Genomic DNA, 7,127 nt, shown 5'->3' with positions numbered 1-7,127 from the left:
GAGTGGGAGATGTACGAATTCGATACAGACAATGCCTGAAATTTCGTGTTTTTACGTTATGATTGAACGAAATTCGTAAATGCTCACATTTAGTCATGAGCCGACTAACGCCGCCGGTCTCCAAGCGCCTAGTTCCGACCAGAGATGCACGATTTTGTTAGGTTTTGACTATATTATGCGCACAGCCGGCAGTATCGCAGCGGACGAACAAGCGCGGAATGGTGCGGTAGCATACACGAGGGCGATCGCGATCGCCACAGAGAGGTGTGGAGTGTACAGCTGCACACGAATGTGTGCATTTCGATGGCTTTACTAGCCGCACGGTTGAGCGTGTAGTACGCGCGCAGATAATTAGCCCTTAATTGCAGGCACGCAAGTCGCTCTATTAATACAGAGTACACACTGGGATAATAACTTGAGCGACAGAGGACCTTGTCAGCCGATATCATTACGTTAACTTTACTAATAGGCCTACTCAATTCTCCCGTTCAGCGGCAACATAGGCCTGTATTTGGACGACAGCAAGCCACCTAACAATCGAGAACGTGGATTGCTAGGCTTGTATTTTGAAATGTGAATGTCAATCGTAGGGCATTTCTCGCCGATAATCGCGAAGACAATGTGGATTTGAGAACAGCATTGTCGTACCGGTGCCGCCGTGTCTGCGTCTCGCTGATCAATCAACACGCCGTGCAATTCTTAATTAGGATTTCAAGGCGAGCAGGTGTAGCGAATTCGCGGGCGATGTTCATTGCCGACAACTTTGTCTTTGCAATTACGTATCGGCGGTATCGCGTCGGCCAATTAGATTAGATTTTCCTAAAATGCGTCTCTCGTTTTAGCAAGGCGAGAGAGAAATCGAAGGAAGAAAGTTGTGAACGTCAGCATCTGCCACAGCTGAAATGTAGCTGAACAAGCGCAGAATTCGTACGCAATTAGCGAAATATAACGACCTATTTTATCCTTTCGACTAATTCGGCGCATAATTCCAATATTTTGTAGGGGTTTTAGTCCCCTTAAATAACATTAAGACGCCATATTCGCCTTCTCATACGTAAAAATGAATATGTTGAACTAATAAATTAGCAAATATTAGAGGCTATATTTAACATGAATTTTTAGGATTTTGAAAAGGGGGGGGTTCCGACCCCCTAAAACCCCCCCCTGGATACGCCACTGTGCTGACCACGGAAACTCTCACCCGTAGTGCCGACGTACTGCAGTAGTGCCGTTCATACTTTCTTTTCACGCACCAGTGAAATTGTGGTAATGGCAAAGGAACGCACTTCTTCTAAAGCTATACAAAGTGTCCAAAATCGGTAAGTGAAAATGTACTGTGTTAGCTAGTATTGTAAGAGTGTAACTAACCGTTTATAGTAGTATTGACTGTGGTACGGTAGTCATCAAAGTAGTTATTGTTTACACTCATGCGCATGTTCAGTCATCATCATCATCATTGGTTTATTAGCAATTTTATCAGTTCAATACACCACAAAAAATGCGATACAATGAAAAGACAGGAAGATGTCGAAGCGACAAGGAGTAGTCTATGGAATCTGACACCCACCTTGGCCTAGGCCCTAGGCGATGTAAAGAGGAGCCATGCACACTGAATTAAAGTAAAGAAGATAGTATAGAAAAAGAAAGCGACAAGAACTAGGGCGGCATGTCATGGGAAGCGAGATCAATAGGTCAGTCGTCGTCCGGTAATCTTGAGGATGGACTGTATATAGGCAAATAACTGAAATAAGTATGCCTTGAAAAACTTTTGAGTAGAAGTGTACGTAGTCTGAAATGAAGCCACTTAAAAATCAATCAAGAAAAAAGATGTATAAAGGCATTATTTAATGGCAGTGGCTACTCGTCCGGTACCGGACGAATAATTTTCTCTGGCTATTCGTCCGGCACCGTGTGACGTAGGCCTGTTACTATGGAGACTGTATGCGTTTTTGACAGGCTTCGGTTTTGTACATTATTTATTCGCATTTCTGGTTACTGATTTGAATGGTTACTGTTACTGATTTGTATGCTCATAATTATAGCTCCGAGGGAAAGTTTACGCCATACTAATAATTGCAAATTGCTGACGTGAAAGTACCAGAACTTGACGCCCACCATTACCTTTACAAGAGATGTTCGCCTACGCTTAATGAAGTAAGAACAAGTAGGATACTGATTTGTATGCTCATAATTGGAGCTCCGAGGGAATGTTTGCGCCATACGAAGAGTTCCTAAGTGCTATCGTGAAATAACCGGAAGCAGTCAGAACACGAACGATTCACTGAAATTCTTGCTGCCTCGACTTATTTCTGAATTCATGCATGCACCGTTGACCTAACCAATGATACGTGAATTTATACCACCAAGACGGAATTTTCACCTCTGTTGTACTACGAGTACCCACTACCCATACTTGATGTTGTTGCACAGTAATGCTTGGAATATGAACTGAGAGAGACCGAGGGGCTTTTATTCTCATACAACAGAAATACGGAACAAATGGACAGCAGCAATGATGATACAAAAAACATGCGCATGCACAGTATTTGGTGTCGGATAGCAGAGATCGATGCAACCTTGGAAGTCAAGTGGTCTGATAAAACCCGTATATGCCTACATTGTCTCTGCATGATCATTCTGTAACGAATTGTAGTTGAAAAATTATATGATAGTAGCAAATGAATGAATGACAAAATGTGTGGACAAAGTAGGGCAACAGTGGTAATGGTAATCCATTCAAAATGATAGGTCTTTGAGTAGTCGATAAATCTCTTGGTTAGGTAGCTAGCTATTAAGTAGGCCCAGGTAGATATTTCCCTTCAACGAGCGTCTTGTATTATGGAAGTGAACATCTTAAACAGGTATGAAAAAGTCATCAAATACATACGACAAACTGTTGCAAAAATACTGATCATTGGGTGATAATTTGGTACGCAGGGTACGATTTAGCAGGGTCCAATACTGCAAAAAAATTTTGCTGGTATTTCCCCACATTCTGTATTGCGAGTGACAGTGAATGCTGTGCATTCAATTTGCTGCTTCCAAGATATTCAAGCATTGATAGTGTGATTTCAATGTGAACATCGATCATGAAAAATAGCACTGAAGTACTTTCAATGTCACAGTTGCCGCTACATATTTTTCTAACAGAGGCATTTTTTGCAGCAGTTACAGAACCATTTTTGTTTCGGGGAAGTGTTTAGTCGAGCACATAGGAGATGATCCCGGTTGAGACAGGAGTAACAGCCACTTGAATTGCTTTTTGTAAGTTGAAGGTCACATATTCCACAGTACCAGTCCTTCTGACTATATTTACTTTGGAATGCCATCATCACAGCAGCCATTACATCATATGCGAAATATTTCTTGATGTGGAGTATATTCACAGTCTCATTAAGGCAGCTGTTGGGGATGAGACAAGTGTCAGACGTGAAAGACTTACTGCCCAATTTCTTTCTGTACATTTCTTCATAGTGTCGGATGGTAATACGATCCATGACAGTATCACTGTAAATGAGGCAGAAATAAAATTTGCTGACGTTCTGCTTGAAAGTAACTTACATCTGTCTGTGTCTTCAGGATGTATTTTTTAAATGCAACTGGAGCGTCACATTTCTTTTTCTTCTTCGTTCGTTACTTTCGCTCTCTCGATCGTTCTCGTGACGCAAGACGCACACCGCTTAATCGCAAACCCAAGCCATTTGGGCATCCTCATTTCTTTAGTTTTGCTGGCAAAAGTGTCAGACTCTTCACTATGAGCATGTTCAAATTTATAGGGTATATATTTGATTTTTGGTTAGGTTATCAATTTAGGATTGCGCCTGTGATGTGTCGTAAGGTGAGGTGATGGGGTTAAGATTGTGGTTTCGGCACGCGTGGGGTTAGGATCGGGGTGCCGTAAGAAGAGGTGTTGGGTTGCACATGTGGGGTTAGGATTGGGGTGCCGTAAGATAAGGTGGTGGGGTTGGACTGTAGGGTTAGGATCAGGGGTTCTGGCGCATGTGGGTTAGGATTGGGGTGTCTAAGATGAGGTGGTGGGGTTGGGGTTGCACTGTGGGGTTACGATTGGGGTTTCGGCACGTGTGGGGTTAGGATTGGGGTGCCCTAAGATGAGGTGCGGAGGTGGTGGGGTTGCACTGTGTGATTAGGATTGGTTGCGTGTGTGAGGTTAGAATTGGGGTGTCGTAAGTTGAGGTGGTGGGGTTGCACGTGTGGTGTTAGGATTGAGGTGTTGGGGTCATAGGAATAGGGTTGGAGTTTAGGCTGAGGGTAATCCAACCCACATTTCACGATACCAGACTACAAAATACTCATGGGGAACACTGCTTCTGGGTTGGACTGTAGGGTTAGGATCAGGGGTTCTGGCCCATGTGGGGTTAGAATTGGGGTGTCGTAAGTTGAGGTGGTGGGGTTGGGGTTGCACGTGTGGTGTGGTGTTAGGATTGAGGTGTTGGGGTCATAGGAATAGGGTTGGAGTTTGGGCGGAGGGTAATTCAACCCTCATTTCACGATACCCGACTACAAAATGCTCATGGGGAACACTGCTTCTTGATGTTCAAGTTGTTATGAACCCGGTGAAAATACCGTATTGTATGTAACTTACGCTTACTTGCCGTTGGTTAGGTCGAACACCCGTAGATGAGCTCTGAAATCTGCGACCGCCGCGGATGCAGTGAAAAGATATCTGGCCAGTGCCCACTGCCCATATACCGTAGTTGAGCGCATTATTCAAATTTCGCCGATTGATTCGCTTTCTTACTGCATCAAGCGCACGCGAATCTCTCTTGTAGAGCTGGACGTAATTTTCTTTCTGGTATTTCACCAAAGCACTTGCCAAGTCTTCGTAAGAGGCGAAATCTCGAGGAATCCATGCTGCAGTTACGGCTCACAGTTCCGGAAATCTACACTACCCATTCTGCAGTTACGGCGTGCTTACGCCGGACGAATAGCCTGAGGAACTTAATTCGTCCGGTACCGGACGAGTAGACACTTCCTTATTTAATAGAAGTCTGTAACCTGCTGACTTCATGATCTATTATGGTTATGCCGCAGACCTCATTTTAATGGAAGAGTTGCTCTTACTTTTGCAAATAAACTTCTTTTTGTGTACATGTGTAGTGTGTACTCATATAATCGTATTAGTTACTTAAGTTACTGATATCAGTGACTAAACCTCTCAAGATATTGACAGCTCAGTAAAAGATGAAAACGTATCACTATCAGCTATCACCATAACAGTCTAAAAGTTAGATAGGATGCAGTTGGCAATCCTTCATTTTTATGATACTTCGGAACAGGATTTGGTATACTGCCTTTGATTCGACTTTGTTATAAAAATCTGCAATGTTTTTACACCTGCTCTAGATTCCTGCAATGAAGAAGTTGACGCATGCATTCAAGCAAGACCAGATACGGCGGAGTCGACCAAGTCTATTGCTATGGCTTCCTCATTCAACTAGCGGCATCGTGAAAATTAGTTGAAGCCATTGCTGGACAAAAGAAGCTATTGTTGGACACAAAACTCTATATTTCTCTCCCTGACACAGTAGTACTGTTGATGAATTGGTTATGTTGCATTTATTATTTTCAATACAATTATTCCTTCGCGAAGCATTGCAAAATTGAAATCCTTTGAAAATACTAGATGTGAATTTTGATCGGATGCACAGACAGGATTTCTCGTTGGTTTGTGTTGCAGAATCCCAATGGCCAGCAAACAAAATTTCCGTACGCAGCTTTTCTCAGCTTCCTGAAAAGCATGATTGTTGTGTTACTGACGGGTAATTACTTGGCCCCCAACTCAACGTTTCATGTGAATGAGACTCATTCGCTCATGCATCGAACTATATCGTATAATTATATGACAATATTCCTGTTGATATCTATAGCAGAGATGCCACTCCTGGGTTTTTCCACCCAGATCTGGTTTTTTCGAGCATCACCTGGGTTTCTGGGTTTTTGTGCTTAAAATCTGGTTTTTTTTTCAACATCATGTTTGTCAGGTCAATTTTACGGCGCAAAATTCATTATTAGATTAGTAAGATCTTCTAGTGTCGACGGATTCCACTGTGATTGAAACGGCAGAGTCCAAAGAGACCCATTTACTATTAAAATGAGAGGTCTTGGTGTGATGCGATAGAGCTTCATTGAATACTGACTACTAGGTCGCAGAAAGTCATGTTCACAGGGCAACTCTGATTTAGGACTTGAATGCTACCGGTAGCGCTGCAACAAATTCGTTTTGTGTCAGTAAATAGTATGTAACTGCTGTAAAGTATGCAATTTATTCACATGGAAGACCAATTGTTGATCGAACTAATTTACCATGTTGACATCAGAGTATATTCACTTTCAACAGGGACACTCAAAGAGAGACAGTTTGGGCAACCGGTCAAGTTATTCAGAGTGAGAGGGGTTTGTTAAATGCAAACGTACTCTTAATTTCATGATTTGGCAGTTTCTTTTTCGACTAAACATCCCAGATAAAAGTGTTTGTCCCAGGTTTAATGAATCGAAAGCTATTATCGATCTATCTGGTCAGCTCGCGGTCACTAGAACTACCCTACAATCATCCTCACGATAGATGTGGATTAGCATTGTTACTAAAATTACGAATATATAATACACTACGTATTGACCCCCCATACCGAATGCCTGGTAGCAATGTGTCGAGAGGAAAACATCATATTTCGATGGATTTACTCATTTAACTAAGCAACATGCATATTATAGTATGGAAATGAACCGTTGGGATTTCAATATCAAGGGCTAAAACTTCTTCTTCTATGTCTGTATAACTGTCATTGATGACTCTCAGTCACTGTTTTACAGCTATATCATAGAAATTTGAGTGAAATAGAGGATCTGGGTTTTTCTGGGTTTTTATAACGTCCAAATCTGGGTTTTTCCAAAATATCTCAGTGGCATCTCTGATCTATAGTGAGACATCTCCAATACTGATTGAGCTACTGATTGAAATGCTGTGATGCACTAATAATTCGTTAGTTGCTCTCCCGCTAATAGTTTGCATTGGCAATAACCTCCATCCTCTATCTGTAATTGATAATACCAAGATTAATAACTGAAACGAGGTACTCCACCAAATTACACATACCGGTGTATTTCAT

At 42.1% G+C, this 7,127-nt stretch overlaps 1 long non-coding RNA gene across 1 annotated transcript; it reads right to left on the bottom strand.

Annotated features, from left to right (window-relative positions):
• Nucleotides 1-2,444: 2,444 nt before the first annotated feature.
• On the bottom strand, nucleotides 2,445-3,706 carry LOC145442702 (uncharacterized). The gene is made up of 2 exons (XR_013916130.1): nucleotides 3,562-3,706; nucleotides 2,445-3,507 (listed from the first exon to the last, which is right to left on the bottom strand). It is a non-coding gene; the product is annotated as an uncharacterized LOC145442702 (long non-coding RNA).
• Nucleotides 3,707-7,127: the final 3,421 nt, after the last annotated feature.

Source organism: Botryllus schlosseri, chromosome 1 (assembly GCF_051294905.1).
Source record: "Botryllus schlosseri isolate E-star chromosome 1, Bs_hap1, whole genome shotgun sequence".
NCBI classification, from domain to species: domain Eukaryota; kingdom Metazoa; phylum Chordata; class Ascidiacea; order Stolidobranchia; family Styelidae; genus Botryllus; species Botryllus schlosseri.
This window is presented reverse-complemented; position numbering and strand designations above follow the sequence as displayed.